The following is an 18,429-nucleotide window of genomic DNA, read 5'->3' on the forward strand; positions in this document are numbered from 1 at the left end:
GTTTGGATTTACATCTGTAAAGGAATCCCGGGGACAGAGTTCGGGCCAGGAATTCAAGACCCGCCATCCTAACTCAGAAAGGCCGAGGTGACCTGCTCTGTTAGGACAAGGACTTCCAAATCTGATCCCAAATGGTGACTGGCTTGAAGAAAGCCCCCTTTGCTGGGCCTGCTGGTCCCTGTCCGTTCAATGCAGGTGTTCTGGCTGTCCAGTGCCCGCTCGGGAAGCGGTGATAGCAGATCTGTGACACCAGGGTGACCCCCCCGCACCTGCGTCTTGGTATCTTAAAGCATCTGGGCTGCCCGGCAGGGGCCGGCGGGCGGCGGGACCGACACCGCCCGAGCGCAGCGCTCGCCCCACCTGCGGCGTTAAGCATTGGCCGCGCCCGCGCCCGGCCGCCACCGCAGCCTTCACCCCAGGCTCCAGCTCGCTGCGCAGCGAAGGTTCCCCCGGCCCCCGCCGAGCCGCCAATTGCTGGATTCCAGCCGCGGGCCCGAGTCTCCACCCACTGGAAACATTCCTGGCCCGCCCCTCCGTCGCTCCCTCGCTCCCTCGCTCCCTCCCTCCCGCTGCAGCTCCGGCTCGCGGCGGGCCGGACTTCCTGCCCGGCGCTGGGAAGGAGCGCGCGGGCTGGGGTCCCCGGGGAGAGGCGCTCGCAGCTGGCCGCGTCCGGGACGGCCGAGGGGCTGGCCGTGGGCGGGAGCAGCCGGCGGCCTCAACCCCTTCCGAGAGCGACTTTCAAACTCGCGCCGGCGCTGCAGCGGCACCTGGGCAGCCCCGCGCGCCGTGCGTGTCCGGAACCCGCGGGGCGGCGACCGCTCGGTGAGTGTCCCTCGGTTCTCCCCTCTCACTCTACCTGGGTGCAGTCGGCGAAGTGGCAGTTCCCGGAGTCACGCTGGAGCCCCCGCACGGGGTGAGGACCCAGGACGACCGAGAAGGGCCGGGGGCTGTGTTGGCTCCTCCCGGGCGACCCTCCCGGCAGAGGGCTAGAGCGCGGGAGGGTCGTGCAAGGAGTCGTTTTCTGTCCTTTTTGCCCCCACTCCGGAAACAAAAGGAGCGAGTGCTCCGGGTGGCTTCTAGGAGAAATCCGGGAAGCCCGCTCCGCTGCGCCCACCCTTGCGCGCCCGGGCGCCAAGAGCTGGTCCTTGCCGCGGACCGTGGGCCCCAGCGGGGTGGACCCTCCTGGGGAAGGACTCGAACCTCCCGGGTCCTGCGAGCCCGAGAGGCGCCTGCAGCCTGTTCCGGGTCGGTGCCTCACGGTGCTAGCTGTTGGGAATCTCAGCTACCTGTCCAGGAGGGATTAGATGGGTGTCAGAAACGGAGTGTCCGGGAGCCGAAAGCACAGAGGCCACCGACTGCCTCGACCTCGCCCAGACCTGAAATCGGTTTGGTAACTTACTCCCCACTCTCAGATCTTTGGTTTGGAAAGCCAGGATAAAGCGTGCAAGCTCGAAATTTTCAAGACGTTGTTTAGTAGCTGCTTTTACTCTTTGGAGCTACTTTGAAAACAAAAGGTAAAACGGAGTGGGAAATGTAATGTTTGGAGGCCGGAGAAGTGTGGCCTTGGGGGGTGGCGGCGTGGTAGAGTCCGCGTAAGAGTTTCGTCTTCGAGGTCACTCGCTAAGCTGTTGGCAATTGTAGGGGCCTGACCCCAGCTCGGGGGGACTCCAGCAAGCGACCCAGACCGCATCATCTTACTGGGAATCCTGGAATGGGGGTTCCAAGAGTCTCCCCAGTCGTGCCTCTACGTGCAGCCCAATCACATAGCACTTGTTCAAGAAATAATCATCAGGGAGAGTAATGGCAGTCCAGAGAGGGGGAGGGGCTTCCCCGCTGAGCATATCTGCCGCCTCACCTAAAGGACAGTGACTTTCTGTCTCCTTTGCTGGACTAGGAGTGGAATCCTGAGTGACTGCACCTCAGCCATCCCCAGAAGGAAACCTAGGGAGTAAGAACCAAAAGATGGCCTACACTTTCTGTTATTCACCCCTTCCCGGTGGTTCTGGGCTGCCACCTGGCTGGCATGGCCCCGTCTCCCCTTTGTACACCCCGCTGTTAACACTCCTGCTACCTCTGATGCCACAGCCCCCCCTGGGAGGTTTGGACAGCCCCTTGGCTCCCTGAGTATCTTGCCCAGGGGATGGAGCAGGGAGTTGGGGATGAGGTAAGCCCCCAGGCCAAGTCCTAACTGCTGAAGGAGTGATTTATTTAAGAGCTGCTTTGGGGCTTTTCTACAGCCTTTTAGTAGATGTGGCATAGTAGGGAGAGTGGAAAGAGCACTGGACTGGAGTCCAGCACAGGCTTTTGCCTGAGTTTTGCTCCCTGCTCTTCTGCAGAGCATCAGATTGATAGGGGCACTTGGGCTGAAAGGCCCCTCAGATTAGCCTACTCCCTTTACACATGAAGGCAGCCAGAGAGGGGAGGTGATTTCAGCCTGGGTCTTTACTGGCCAACTAGGGACCAGAACTCAGATTTCCTCACTGTCTAAACCGTGATTTTTTCAAGATGACCTGGACAATCAACTTATCTTTTCTGACTTAGTATCCACATGAATAGAGCGGGGTTACTTGCCAGCTTTTCCTTACAGGGTCTATGATAAGAATCAAATAGGGGCTATGATAAGAATCCTCATATGCTCCATAAATTCCTGTACAAAGTAAAGGGCTCATGATTTCTGGCCCAGGCTGAAATCACCTCCCCTCTCTGGCTGCCTTCATGTGTAAAGGGAGTAGGCTAATCTGAGGGGCCTTTCAGCCCAAGTGCCCCTATCAATCTGATGCTCTGCAGAAGAGCAGGGAGCAAAACTTGGGCAAAGCCTCAAGGGCTTTATAATTTACTGGATATATGTGTGCCAGAAGGTGGTAGATACCAGGAGCTAATGGTGGAAGTTTATATCCCTGGCCTGTAATATCTCAGTTCCAGAGTAAACATTTGCCTTGCCAAATCCCCAGCTATCCCAGGGTCACTGTGTTTACACCAGACGAGGCTAAAGGCCATGGCCTGAGGGATGACCAGGGCTGGAGAAGGAAAAGGTCTGGGTTTCAGATGTATGGTTTGCCCCGCCATTCCCACCTGAAGGCTCTGGCCCCAAACCTGGGGGTTGGCCATGAGCCCAGGCTGGGCCCTGGCTTTGGAGGGTTAAATGTGAAGCCATCTAGCTATTCTCTGTTGTGTTGGGGTTGCAGGGACTCTGGGCATTGGGAGAGTGTTGCCTTTGCAGCTGCACCAAGGGCTGTCTTTAGCTCCTCATCTGCGCCCCTCCCCCATCCCAGGCTGCCCCTCTGGTCCAGGCCACTGCTCTGTCCCGCCTCTCTGGCCAGCTGCATGTCCACAAGTCTTTGTTTCAGGGCTGCAAGCCCGCCCTACCCCACCCTCCCTCCCCAGCAGAAGCCCTTAGGCTGAGGCCCTGGCAGCTGGAAACCACTACTGCCAGCAGAAAGGCTCTACTGGAGCCTCCAGGGGACCTGGCAGACCCTCATTTCCCATTGTCAGTCTCCTCTTGGGACTCCCAACTCCACCCCTGGCCAGATTCCCTGTCTTCTTTCAGCTCTCCTTTCTTCCCCGGAATGGATGGATCATCCATCCCCCTTTTCTTCCTATATTCATGCCTATTAGTTCTATTTTAAAGTACTCATTCGTTCAACAGTTATTTATTTAGCACCTACTGTGTATGAATGCTAGATGCAGGGGACACAGCAGTGAACACAGTACACAATCATTGACCTAATGGAGCTGACTTCTAGTGGGGAAGCTGACAATAAATAAGATAGATTGAAATACAGTGTTAGTGGTAAGTGGAAAAATAAGACAGGGAAGGTGGATATGGATTGTCAAGGAAGGGGTGAAATGACAGTTTGGGTGGGATGGCCACGGGCGCTTCCCTGAGAAGGCACTTTTGAGGTGATGCCCAAAGGAGGTATTTTCCTTCATTTCTGATTTCCCTTTCTTGAAACTCAGTTCAGCATCCCAGTGTGGCATTTAGGAGTAGGGTTTGGAGTTGGACAAACCTGGATTCAAATCCCGTTTGACAGCTTACCAGCCCTGCGGCCTTTGACGGGTGCTAAACTCCTTTGAGCTGGTGTTTCTCACCTATAAAATGGAATTAGTCATCATACCTACCACATGTGGCATGGAGAATGAACAATGCCCTAGCGTATGTTCGATGTTAACAAAGGCTATAGAGGCATTCATTGAATTATTTCTCCAACCAACTTCTGTAGGGGTAGCATGAAATATTGAATGCCATTGCTAAGGACTCTATATGGGAAAGCTTTTCATTTTAAGCATTGGGCAGGATGGGAGAATGAGAGGGTGGTGAAAATAGAAAAGTCTAGTGAAGACTTTCTAGTAGGTGAGACTTTTCTACCCGAGATTACAGATAGTTGAGGATGCAGGACACCCTGGTGATAGGGTGACCCGGGGCAGCAGCCCTGACCTCCCTGGCTTTGGAATTCCCCAGCTTCCAACCAGTCCCAATGAATCACACCTTATCCCTGGCCTCTCCACTCTGCCTCATAGCTGGGAAGGCTGTCCACCCCTCCCCCAACCTTGGGTAGATAAGTTGTGCTGGTGGGGGGTAGGCAGGGGAAGTAAGGGAGAGGGGCAGATGATGGGTGGAGCTCTTCTGGAAGAGCCCACAGAGATGGCAAGAGGCTTCTGATGGAGGCTCTGAGGCAGCCCCACAAAGACTTTCCATGAGAGTTCACCAGGGACCAGAACTTAAAGTAACAAGGACAGGCATAGTGAGAGCCCAGGGCTAGGCCTGCCCAGCTCTATGCTGCTTCCAGCCAGACGGCTAATGAACTCTGCCCCTCTCAGCTGGAACCTTGGGCCTCAAAGGGAGGGGTGTGATCTGAAATACTGCTGTCAAAATTTGCGGTAAGCAGTTTCCTGGGGGCCCTGCCCTGGCTCAGGAAGTGAGGGGTGGGCCGGGGAGGGCGAGGCCCAGGGAAGTGGTCATCAGTGAGACCACTTCCCCTGAGAGCCTGCAGCATGCCCAGGGTTAGCCAGGCAGGCTCTGTGATGAAGGAACTTTCCAGGCCTGCCAGTTGGTGCCTGGAATCCGAGTAAAGCTGGATATAATCTGGCCTCAGAGGAAGTTGCAGAGAGGGCCCTAAACAGCCCCAAGCATGTTTGTGATGTTGGGTGACCTGAAGCCAGCAGAAGAAAAGCTGGACAGGCGGACTGACCTGTGATCAGCAGGAGGCCCATCTGGAGATGCTGGCAGCCCCTCTGGATGTCAGCTGGCCTTGCTAAATGGGTCTGGCTCCAGTGTCTTTATTTTGATTAGAAGCTCTCTGAGGGCAGGAGCTGCACTTGCTCATCTTCGTTCTCATACAGCATCAGGAGCAGTACACAGTGTGACCAACAGGGCGTGATGGGCTTGTGCTGGGGTCCCGTGCTGAGGGTCATCTGGCTTGGTGGTCACATCTGCTCCAGCTTTTGTTCCATGGGGTTAGAGGAAGAAGGCAGTGGTAGGGGTCATGTCCAGCCCTGGGTGGGCTGTTGCAGTCTGAGTATGCAAGCAAAAGGGAGAATGGGGCTTTGTACAGTTCTCTTGGCTGACCTTTGGGGAGGGAGCCCTGATTTAAGCTCAAGGAATGGGTTTTTAAGGACTTGTGCTCTATTTTCATGCTGAGCAGACTCTGGGGCTGAACGCAGAACCTGAACCAAGTTCTATTGGGCATGATGTTCGCTACACAGGCAGCCTTTTGTGAAACATGGTTTGAAGGTCCTGGAAGTTGTTCTGATTATTGCTGGAGTCTGAGCTGAGAATGTAAGGGAGGGGTGCAAGAGGAGTGAAGTCTGTTTTACCATGGTAACACGATCCGAGAGGAAAGTGGGTTCTACAGGTTCTGGAAGCTCTTTAAAAACATATCCTTTACTCTCCAGGCTGTGAGACTGTGTGTATGTGTGCACGCACTCTTGTGCAATAGATGACAAGTGTTTATTGAAAAGAAAAGGGAACCAGTATTCACATAGCCTCTATCCATCCAGCTCATTGCTGCATCCCCAGTGCCTGTTGTATGGTAGGATTCCACTAAATATTTGTCAAATAAGTAAAACGCTACTGTGTGATGAAACCTTAGGAATTAAAAAAAATTTCAAGCTCTTCACAAATGTTCCATTCCTATCTGAAAGTGCCCAGAACATATGATTCTAAAGTTAACCTGTGGTCAGTTGCACTGGCAGTAGGACAAGAAAGCCCGGTATTCCTCCAGCCTGCAAAAGTGTAAAGGTACCTGGAATCACTGGGACCAGTCTTCCAGGCTTGTTGCAGATTTGCCCCCATTCACATTGAACCCAAAGTGGACAGCACGGTGTGCTTACAGCCTTGGTTTTAGTTCATCCCATAACACGTCCCATAATATCCCTTAATACCTCTCCCATCTTAACCTCCTATTTGGAACTCAGCCACCCTGCAGCCTTACTTATCTGCATATAGCCAGGAAGGCCAAGGACTCAAGTTCCTACATTTTCTTCAAATCAGCCTTCTCAGCCCCTGTTTAACTGTACATATAAGCTCTGTTATCCTATCTCTGAACCAACAACAGATAAGCAGCAAATGAGAGAGGATAAAGAAACCATCGTACAGAGGAAAATATGACCACAGTACAACTGAGAGTTGGCAATGAGAGCAGACTGAGATCAAAACACTAGGAAAAGCAAGTACTAGCCTAAGAGCCAGGGGTCTTTTTTTTTTTTTTTTTTTTTTTTTAGGGGGCTTGGCATACCTTGGACCTCCAGGGATCATCAGTTTGATAATTGATGCTTTGCTGGTAATTGTGACCCTGAGTCATCAAGAAAAGGTTAAGGTATGTTCCCTTGACTCTGTTTAGGAAGGCAGGGATACGTATATTTTTAAAAGATTCCCAGTAAGATTGGCTAAAATTTCGAAAGGTGTTGATACTTAGGTAATGATATTACTAATCCTTCCAACAAGGCAGAATAAGTGGTATTACCCCCCTGTCCACAGATAAGGAAACTGAGGCCCCACAGGGCTGGGTAACTTGTCCAGGATCACACAGCTAACACTTGGCAGGGATGAAGTTTGACTTCTGAATGGTTCTGGAGCACATGCTCTTAGCTCCACCCTAGACTGTTTCAAAACTCCTCACACTTGACAATGGCTTTTTGGACAGCTCTCTCTGCTGTCCAAAAAGGGGTCCAGCTAGCCAACGTTTGACTATGTTGCTGTATAGCTGGGTTGGGTCTGATCTTAATTCAGCTCCACCTAAGCAGATTGCCAGTTATACCAAAGGGTGCTGGCCTCAGTTGAAACAAGGATGCTTTGAATGCATTTATATTTTAAGTACCTATCTGGGTGCCACACAGCACCTTCTGAGGTGAGAAAATGACAGGGAGGAGCTGCAATTTCAAAAATCCCAGGACTCTTTCCATCAGGAGCTTTGTTCCTTTGTTTGGGTCTGGATGCTGCTGAAAGATGCTGTGCTGTGCAGTCTTGGTGCTGGTTGTTCCAGTTAGTCTCCAGGGTGGCTGGGCCCGCCCCTGACTAGGAACTCCCACCCCATGTCCCCACCACCCATTTAACGGATCTGGCAAGTGTTGATTTTCTCATACTTCCTTCTCTCATTTTTCAGCACCACGCTGTAACCAACCGAGCTTCTCTCATTCTTCATAGAGATAAAATGTTACAGATGCAACCAAAGCTTCCTTTGTTTTCCTCCCTAATTCTTTTCTCATCTCTCCCTCCCTCCCCAGAAGTAACATCTCCTGAATATGGTGTTTATCATTCCTATGCATGTTTTTTATGCTTTTTACTGTTATCTATAAGTAACTTATAGTATTGTGTGATTTTCCTTTTGACTTATATAGTATTGTGTTGAATGTGTTCTTCTTGGACTTTTTAAAATCTAACACTGTTTTCTAGATTTATCCCTGTTGATATAGGAGGGTACTTCAAAAAGTTCATGGAAAGATTCGTATTATCTTTTAATCCTATTTTTCCATGAATATTTTGAAGTACCCACATATTTAAATCTAGTTTATTCATCTTAACTGCTATATGCTGTCTATTATATAACTATGTTTAGTTCCCTTATTGATGGACACTTAGGTTGTTTCCATGTTCTCACCCCTATGAATAACACTCTATCCATGGGCCAGTCTTCTCCAGTGTGTGGGTCAGCAGTGGGATGACTGGGTCATAAGGTGTGGTTTCAAGATACTGCCACGTAATGTCCCCAAATGATTTGTAATCAGTGTATTCTTACCAGAAATAAGAGAGCTACTATTTTACTAACATTTGGATTATCTCCAATCTGGTGGATATGAAACGATATTTTAAAATTATTTTAAAAACTGTTTTTTAAAATTAGAATTTAGATTACAGGTAGGCATGAGCACTTTTCATGTGTGTTGGCCCATGTGTTTATTATTCTTTTGCCCTTTACATTAAAAAAAAAAATTAACAATGTAATATATCTATATGATTTGAACTCGAAAAAGGAATACAGTGAGAAGTCTTCCACTCTGTCCCCTAGCCATCACTTCTCCACCCTGAGGAATGTTAGAGGTTCTTCCATACTTTTTCAGAGGGAATTCTATCCTTTACACATTCTTTTTTTTTAAATTTGTGGTTGGCCAGTACGGGGATCCGAACCCTTGACCTTGGTGTTATAACACCACACTCTAACCAGCTGAGCTAACCACCAGCCAGCCCCCTTTACACATTTCTTAATTGCCTTTGTCTTTTTCTTGTTGATTTGTAGGAGTTAAAAAATATGAATATATATGTTAAATAACCAATCTTTTGTGGGTTATATGCATCTGTGGATTGTCTTAACTTTATTAACAATCGTTTTTCATAGGAAGGTTTTAATTTTATTGTCAGGTTTACCTATCTTTTGTTTGTACTTTCCGTGTCTTGTTCAAGAAGTCCTTCCCTAGCCTGATTTTATAAATATCTATTTTGATATATTTTCTTTTAAATTTAAATTTTGCTTCCCACACTTACATTTTAAATTCATCTGGAATGTATTGTTTTATATGTCACTGGTTCTCAACAGTGACTACACATTAAAGCCTCCTGAAGAGCTTTAAAACACATACTAGTGCCTGAGCCTCACCCCACATCGGACCAATAAAATAAAAATGTTTTGGGGTGAAGGCCCAGGCATGGTTATGAAATGCCTCAGGTGATTTTTATGTATAGCCATGGTTGAAAACCGCTCAACCTTGCAAGATGGAACTGATTTTATTTTTCCCCAGGTGAATAGCCAATTTTTTTAGCACTGATTATAGAATAGTCTATACTTTTCCAGCTGATAGTTTCTTTTAAGATATTAGTTATTTATTTATACTTGTATACTTTTTTAATTTATAGCTTTATTGAGATTTATTTCACATATTTTAAAATTCACCTGTGTAAAGTGTATAGTTCATTGGTTTTTAGTATATTCAGAGTTGTGCAACCATTACCACTAATTTTAAGACATTATCACTCCCAAAAGAAACCCTGTACCAGTTAGCAATCATTTCTCATTTTTCTCTTCCCCAGCCCTAAGCAACCACTAATGTACTTTCTATCTCTCTGGATTTGCCTGTTCTGGACATTTCACGGAAATGGAATCATATAATATGTGATCTTTTATGACTGGCTTCTTTCATTTCGCCTGATATTTTCAAGGTTCATCTATGTTGTTGCATGTGTCAGTTCTTTCATTCTTTTTTATTGCCAAATAATATTCCATTGTATGGATATACTGTACTGTTTTGTTTATCCATTCATCAGTTGATGGATAGTTGAGTTGTTTCCACTTTTTGGCTATTATGAATAATCCTACTAGGAACATTCATGTGCAAGTTTTTGTGTAGATGTATGTTTTCAATTCTCTCAGATACCTAGGAGTAGAATTGCTGAGTCGTAAGGTAACTCTATGTTTAACTTTTTGAGGAACTGCTAAATTGTTTTCCAAGTAGTCTTTACTATTTTACATTCCCACCAGCAACGTACAATGGTTTTGATTTCCCCAGTTCTTCACCAGCACCTGTTATTGTTCATTGATTTAATTTTGGCCACCCTAGTGGGTATGAAGTAGTATTAATTGTGGTTTTGATTGGCACTTCCCTAGTAACTAATGATGTTGAGCATCTTTTCATGTGTTTATTGGCCATTTGTATATCTTCTTTGGAGAAATGTCTGTTCAGATCCTTTGCCCATTGCTAACCTGGATTGTCTGTATTGTTGAGTTGTAAGTGTTCTTCATATATTCTGGATATAATTCCATTGTCATATATGTGATTTACAGATATTTTCTCCCATTCTGTGTTTTGTCTTTTCACTTTCTCGTTAGTGCCCTTTGAAACAAAAAAAATTTTAATTTTGATGATGTCCAATTTATCTATTTGTTGTTGTTGTTGTTGCTTGTGTTTTTAGTGTTGTATCCAAGAAACCATTGCTCACCCATTTTCACAAAGATTTACTCCTATCTTTTCTTCTAAGAGTTTTATAGTTTTAGCTCTTACATTTGGGTCTATGATCCATTTTGACAATTTGTGTATGATGTGAAGTAGGTGTCCAAATTCGTCTTCCACATTTGAATATCCAGTTGTCCTAGCACCATTTGTTGGAAAGACTATTCTTTCCCTATTGAATTGTCTTGGCTCCCTTGTTGAGAATCAACTGACTGTAAATGTGATGCTTTATCTCCATACTGTCAATTAGATTTCATTGATCTATATGTCTGTCCTTATGACAGTACCACACAGTCTTTTTTTATTATTATTAATGTTATTATTTTTTACATTCTAGGATGTTGTTGTGGAGCAGTTGGGAAGTTGGGGGAGAGGGGAAAGGGGAAGGAAATGGGATGGAAGAAGGAGGAAAGAGGAGAGGCAGGACTGAGGCCTGTGACACCCCCCTCATTCCCACAGGGGAGACCAGAGGGCTTCCACTGGTGGCTTGGTCATACCACACAGTCTTGATAACTATAGTTTTGTAGTAGGTTTTGAAATTGGGAAGTGTGAGTCTTCCGACTTTGTTCTTTCCAAGATTATTTTGGCTATTCTAGGTCTTTGCTTTTTCATACTAATTCTAGGATCAGCTTGTTAATTTCCTCCAAAAAGCCAGTTGGTATTTTGATAGAAATTGTATTGATCTGTACATTAATTTGCAAGTATTGCCATCTTAACAATGTTAAGTGTTCTGATCGTGAACGTGGACTGTCTTTCTATTTTTAAAGGAATTGTTTAATTTCTTTCACCAGTGTTTTGTGGTTTCCAGTGTACAAGTCTTTCACTTCTTTTGTTAAATATATTTCTAAGTATTTTATTCTTTTTGCTGCTGTTATAGATGAGATTGTTTTTTAATTCTATTTTTGGGTTGTTCAATTGCTAGTGTATAGTGATAGAATTGATTTTTGTATATCAATCTTATATCCTGCCACATTGCTGAATCTTTCATTAGTACTAATGGTTTTGTAGTAGATTTCTTAGGATGATCTATGAATAGAGATAGTTTTATTTCCTCCTTTTTAATGTTGATTTCTCTTATTTTTCTTACCTAATTGCCCTATCTAGAACTCTGTTATAAGGTTGACTGAACCCCCCTGCCCTTTTTTTGGCTGCTGGATGGTACTGGGATCCGAACCCTTGACCTTGGTGTTATAAGGCTGTACTCTAACCAACTGAGCTAACTGGCCAGCCCTCCAGTATAATGTTGAATAGAGTGGCAAGAGAGAACACCCATGTCTTGTTTCTAATCTTAGTGGAAAAGCATTTAGTCGTTCACCATTGAGTATGATGTATTTGTGGGTTTTTCATATATGCTTGATATAAGGTTGGAGATGATCTTTCTATTCCTAGTTCGCTAAGTGTTTTTGTCATGGAAAAATGTTGGATTTTGTCAAATGTTTTTTCTGGGTTTATTGAAATGATCATGTGGTTTTTGTACTTTATTCTATTATCACCTTGAATTATATTAATTGATTTTTAGATGTTAACCCAATGTTGCATTTCTGGGTTAAATCCCAGTTGGTCATAGAGTATTCTTTTCTATATGTTGCTGGGTTCAATTTGTTAGTATTTTGTTGAGGATTTTTGTGTCTATATTCATAAGGGATGTTGGACTGTAGCTTTTTTGTGTGATGTCTTGTCTGGTCTTAATAGCAGAGTAATTCTGGCCTCATAGAATGAGTTGGGAAGTTTTCCTTTCTCTTTTATTTTTTTTGGAAGATTTTGTGAAGAATTGATATTAATTCTTTAAATGTTTGGTAGATTTCACCAGTGAAATCATCTAGTGCTGGGCTTTTCTTTATTGGAAGTTTTAAAATTACTAGTTCAATTTCTTTACTTGTTATAGGTCTTTTCAAATTTTCTATTTCTTTCTAAGTAATCAGTGGTTTGTGTCATTCTAGAAATTTGTCTGTTTTATCTAAGATATCTAACTCATTGGCAGATAGTTCATGATATTTTCTTAGAATCCTTTAAGATACTATTTTTTGGTTGTTTTTTTTTTATATTTTGCACTTATACTATGTTGTGTGTAAATGTGGACTTTTTAAAAATTTAACTTGGTATGTGTCTTCAATCTGAGGACAAATGTCTTTCTTCAGTTCTGGAAAATTCTTACACATTATCTATTTGAAATTTGCCTCTCCCTCATTCTTTTTTCTTCTTTGTGGACCTCTAAGTCTCTCTTTTTTTTTTTTTCTGGTGGGGGGGCAGCTGGCCAGTGTGTCTAAGTCTTAATGTTCATATTTCTGTCTTTTCTCTTTGAACTGAATTCAGGATGTTTTCCTTAGTTGATCTTTTATTTCACTAATTCTTTCCTTAACTGAGTTTAATTTTCTATTTAACCTAACTATTGTGCTTTAAATTTTAATATTGTCTATTTCATTTCCGTTTAGTACTTTTTTGAATTGGTCTGTTCCTGTCCCCCTCATATTATCCTGTTCTTTCATTATGGTTTTTATTTTTTCCTTTTTCAGTCATTTAAACATTCACTTTTAGAAATCTTTTTCAGATTTTTCTATTTATTTCTAATTCTTTGGGTGCCAGTTTATTCCATCTTCTGACTCCCTTGTGATGGTTTGTTTTTTGGTGTGGTTTGTAATTTTTATATTGAACTCCTCCTCAATGGCTGCAGAGAGTGGGATGCTTAAAAGCAAGGTATTTTGGAAGTGTGCACTTGTTGATGATGAAGCTAGCTAGGGCACATCAACCGTGTGAGTGGACTGCTAAGGAGGGGTAGAGGAGAAGACTGTTGGAAGGCTGTTCTCCCAGAGCTTTGCATGTCTGGCTGTTTCTCATCATACAGGTGTCCGCTCAAGAATCATTCCCTTAAAGCCTTCATGGGCCTCCCTGCCTCACGGAGTTCCTATCCCTCAGGTACAGTCTATTTTCCCTGCTCTGTCTTCTTCATAGCACTTATCACTATCTAGAAATATCTTACTTATTTGTCTATCTTTTGTGGCCTTTGACCCACTCTGATGTTTGCTCCAGCAGAGCAAGGATTTGTCTTATTCCCTGCTATGACCCCAGCGCCTGGCATGAGGTTTATACTGTCAATAAACACGAGTGAGTTTGAGTAGTCTTCTTTTCAAACAGGAAGTCACCTCAGCCCTGATTCTGGAGCTGCCATCTGGGCTGGGTATGACCAGGCAGCAGAGAGGAGGTGAACAGCTTGACCTCCTTCCCACACCTTTATCTGTGCCTCTGCTGGGGGTTCCTTTTTCTCTCATCATAACAGCCCAGAAAGTATTCCCCATCCTGTGTGCCTTAGCCTTCTTCTGGCACATTTTTATACAGCTGCCAAAATCAGTAGAAGGGATTTGAGTGTCAGAAAGCCTGGGGAATAAAGGAGCACAGAACCCGGAAGACCCGGTCCTTACCTTTAGGAGGTTGTAATTGGGTTAAAGTGACAGAGCACTCACAGAAAACAGTCCAGGACACTCGCATTCGCTGAGCCACTGTGCAGGTTAGTACCCTGCTGTGACAGTGTGTGGGTGCGGAAGGACAGCCTGTGCACTTGTCCTCGGGTTGTCTTCTGCTGGTCGCAGAAGCGTTTCTGGAAGCATCTGCTGGTGAGTTATGAATTCCCAGGTGACTCCATTTTGACCTCTTTGTGAGGCTGCCCCTTGATGTGGAACTTGTTCTGAGCATGGCATTACTTGTAAAAGGGTAACAGTGCCTGAGGGCATTCCCACGAAGGGACTGAGGGTATGGTGGCTTTCCATTCCATCTTTGGCTCCATCTCTTGGGCCCTGTGGGAGGTTGTTGCAAAATGGTGAAGAGCACAGGATTCCAGCAAACTCTGGCTTTCCCACCTACTTAGCTGTGTGGCCCTGGGTGTGTGAGTGTTGTGAGATTACATTGTGTTTTGCACAATGCCTAGTACATCCTAGTAAATGTTGGCTGAGATTATTTCAGCCTGGCATCTTGGGAGCCACTTGTGCCTCAGTTTCCTGATCTGTGAAACAGGGATAATAGTTCCCAATGCCCACCTGCTCTTCCCCTCGGCTCTGGTGTGAGGAGGACAGAAGGGTTAATATCATCAGGGCTTGCGGGCCTGGGATGGGGGAGGTGCTGCATAAATAGAGTATTGTTGTGCTGTTGAATGATCTGGCTTTGTTTGGAGTCTTCGGTATTTGACTTCCTGCAGTTAGTGTCCCATGTGCTTAGTTGCTGGAGATATTTGCACGTCTTTAGATGTGTGGCCCTAGCCTCCTAGGGCTGGGGCCTGGGTCCTCACCCAGCGGGGACCTGCTGAATTGCGGTGGGAAGCTGCATTTCCTGTGCTAGGGGGCCCCCAGCAATCAGGAATGAGAGAAATGCAGAAAGTATGACCCACACGCGGAACTGAATAGAACGTTTATTGAAGAGGTTTTGCAGGAGGCGTCGGGCGCTTTAATTCCCTGGGCTGTTGGTGGCAGAGCGCTGCTCGCCCCAAGCCTATTAACTGCTGGGCTGCCGGTGCTGGGGAAGATGCAGCTCCCTGGCCCCTGGCCACCCTCTCAGTGCTCGGATGGGAGCCCTTTTGAGGAAGGTGGTAGGTACTTACTGGGACCAGGCCAGGCGGTGCGAGTAGGGTGTGATGGGATGGGACTCTCTCAGCTCTGGGCCTCCAAGCCTTGCCAGGCTCAGGAAACCTGGCCAACCACAGGCTTTGGGGCAAAAGGCAGGTTTCTCCCTTGGGGGTTCAGAAACGGAGCTCCATAAGTGGTGCAGGTATACCTTTTTTATCCTGCCCTGGCTGCTTCTAGTGAATTTGTCCATGTGGCTGGGTGACAGCAAGACAGTACTGTGTTCCTTTCAGAGGTAACTGCAAATGGTTCTGTCTGGGGCTTCAGAGGGTCTTGTCATCTTGAACATTCAGAGTGGGGTGGTTAGAGAAGGTCCTCGGGGGACCCTGCGCACACACACCATACACACACTGGGAAAAGCAGAGTTAATCTCCCACATCTTCCTGAAGTTTCCATTTCCCAGAATCCACAGAGGGTGGTTGTTTTGGATCAAATCAAGTGGCATCTGGTAGAGCAGGTGAAAAGAGGTTCTCCCCCACCCTTTCCCTTCCCATTGGATGCTGGGCCAGGCAGGGCCAGTGCCCACCATTTCCATAGCTCTGGGTGGCAGCGGCAGGGAGGCAGGGGCAGATCGTGGCCCTGACCCTGACTCAAGGCCTCATTTTCCCAGGAGTAGAGTCTGCTGTCTGGGCTGCGCCTCTCCATGCCATGTGCACCCCAGAATCTGGGGTTTGGTGTCAGCTGCTCCACCTGTCTGAGCTCTGGTCTGTGTTCTCTCAGCTGAGGGGGAAAGGCTCCTTTCCTCTACCCGGGAACTGGTTAGATGAGTTTCTTAGGCCTCCTTGGTTGAGGCCCCTTAGAAGGGGCAGTGATGGACATGGGGCAGGGGGGTAGTGTGTGTGTGGTGGGGGGTGGAGGCAGATGCTGTGGGATGGGGGAGGCCTCCTGGGCTCTGTAGGATGGGGATCCACGAGGGGAAATGCATGAGCCCCTGCTGGCTGAAGGGCTGGCTGCCTTTGAGACTCACTTGTGAGTGAGTCCTTAAGGTCTGGCTTGGAAAATCCACTTTTGTAACTTCTCAGTCAGGCACCAGGTCCAAGGTCAGAGCTCAGGGCAAAGAAAGGGGGTTCATTAGAGGTCTTCTCCTGCTGTAATGCCTGCAGAGAGGCCTGAGGGATGGGGAAGGCCAGGGTGGTTTAACCCACTGCAGCAGTTCACGAAAGGGGGCTCCTCACATTTATGTACTTTTCTGGGTCTGGAGGCTCATGCTTAGAATTGGAAGGGGAGTTGTGTTTTGGGGAGCAGCCCTGCTGGTAGCTCTCAGGTGGAAAGACGCACATTAACCCCCCCCTCAGCCCATCTGAGATTCCCTTCTGCTTAAGACCTGAAGTCTCAGTTTTCTAGAGTAGGCATTCTCTTTCTGCTTCTAGAAGCATTTGTGTGTAGCTTCATATCTTCACATTTATTTGGGGCCTCACTGCTTTCACCTTGCCACGGCTTGGAATAGGTCTCACTCCTCTCTCTAGCCGATGTGCCCTTGGTCCCTCTCTCTCCTCCTTGAAGCTCTCTAAGAACAGTCAGCACCTTCTTGGGCCTCTGCATTCTTCTTGAACACTCCTTGGCTCTCAGACATCTGCAGCCTTGGCCCCGTGTGGTGATTTCTACCTTTTTAGGGCATGCTCTCACACTTTGTCTCATGGAGCCGTGTTTTCACCTGTCTCAGTAGTGTTCTTCCAGACCTGGCTTGGATGTGTCCTGCAGGCTATCCTCAGCCTGCCTTCCAGCCTGGCCTATTGCTGCCACCTGCCCAGATCCTTGGGGAGTGCAGATCCTTTTGGGACTTAGTTTCCCCTTATGCTGTTTCCTTGGCATCAAATGCCCTCAGATTCTTCTTCACTTGGCAAAAGCTTACTCATCATTGATGACTCAGTGAAAATGTCACTTCCTCCTGGAGAGCTTACTGGTCCTCCAGGTAGCACTAGCTGCTCCCTCTTCTGCTAGCACAGTTTGTTTATTCACACTTCTGAACCAGCACTCAAGGAGTTTTTTTGCGAATAGTTTGTTTATATGAAGGAATTCCCTAGCTGGAGGCAGCCTTGAGCTCCTATACCACCCATGACACCACTCTCTACCTCCTTTTGTTATTGATGCTCTTACCTTGATTCTCCTAATAGAATATTAGCTTCTAGGAGTAGGGTCTGTGTGTAATTCATCATTGTATCTCCCACAAGGCTGCCACAATGTCTTTCTGCAAAGTAGGTGCTTGGTAAATACTTGTGAGTAAATTCTGAAGCTCACCGCAAATGGGAGAGGAGACATTGAGGCACAGAGAGCTCACTGGCTTACTCCTTCTCACTCAGCGCATTAGGAGCAGAGCTAGGGTGGTTTTGAGGAGTGCTGGCTGTGGTCCTCAGGCACTTTCATACACGTTTTTCTGCTTTTCCACTATTTGATATTCCCTGAGACTTAGGAAATGGGTGAGCACCACGGCCTTTCCCAGCACCTGGCTGCTTTGTCTTATCCCTGGCTCTCCTGGATGTCTATCCTGGAGGGGGGTAGAAAACCCAAGGATCAGGGTCAAGGATGGCTTTTGCTGGTCACTTGCTTGTGCCTTTGCAATTTCCTTTAACTTCTGTTCTTGCCCAGACCTGTGGTCCCACATGGCTCTGTTCCTCTCCAGCTCCTAGCAATACATGCTATTTCTCCCTGTGGAACCCTGAGGAATGTGCCCTGTCTGCTACAGCATTGAGCCTTTGACTCACTCATACTCCATTTTCTGGTTTGACTATCTGTCGAGTAGGGGTATCATCCAATTTTTCCTTTTTGGCTGAATTGCTCCTGTCAGATCATGGTCTGTATCCATGTTGGGATCATACGAGATGGGTAAACACTAGGTTGGTGGGGAAGGGTTAGGTCACGCTGGCTCACCAAGTTTAACTTGTACCTTTATTATTAATAAAGACGTGGGTCAAAAATTCTAGGTACAGTTAGAAAAATCTCTCGTTCTGGTGCTTGTGGAAAAAATAAGTGATTTATCTGTCATCATCATTGCTACCACCGTTCTTGGTGGGCTCACTGTGTCATGTACAGAATACTTAGCTGTATCATCTTAATCCTGGAGACAACCCCGTGCAGTTGGCACTATTACTGTGCACTTTGGGATGATGAGGAACTTGAAGTTGGTAAGGGCAAGTGACTTGCCCAAGGCCCCATACAGGAAAAGTAGGAGGACAGGAAAGTAGGGGACCTGGAATTCAAACTGGGTCTGCCTGACTCCAAATCCTGTGTATGAATTTAGTGCATTTAACCCCCATTTCATGTTTGCATATTCTCTTCTGCTCTGCTAAGAACTCGGGGGGACCAAGTGGGGCGCCTCTGTTTCGTTTCTACTTGGTTCTCCAATGGAGATCCTCCAATGCCTTTGAACCTGATGCCATAATAAATG

The 18,429-nt window shown here is 46.5% G+C and overlaps 1 protein-coding gene across 4 annotated transcripts in view; it reads left to right on the forward strand.

The window, feature by feature from the left end:
- The first annotated feature begins 650 nt into the window (after positions 1-650).
- The window catches only part of PLEKHG3 (pleckstrin homology and RhoGEF domain containing G3), a 41,765-nt gene continuing 23,986 nt past the window's right edge, over positions 651-18,429 (forward strand). For all 4 annotated transcript variants that reach the window (XM_063089342.1, XM_063089344.1, XM_063089343.1 and 1 more), the window contains exon 1: positions 651-822. The gene's annotated coding sequence lies outside the window, so the exon portion shown is untranslated. The remainder of the gene's footprint in view (positions 823-18,429) is intronic.

Source organism: Cynocephalus volans, chromosome 3 (assembly GCF_027409185.1).
Source record: "Cynocephalus volans isolate mCynVol1 chromosome 3, mCynVol1.pri, whole genome shotgun sequence".
NCBI classification, from domain to species: Eukaryota; Metazoa; Chordata; class Mammalia; order Dermoptera; family Cynocephalidae; genus Cynocephalus; species Cynocephalus volans.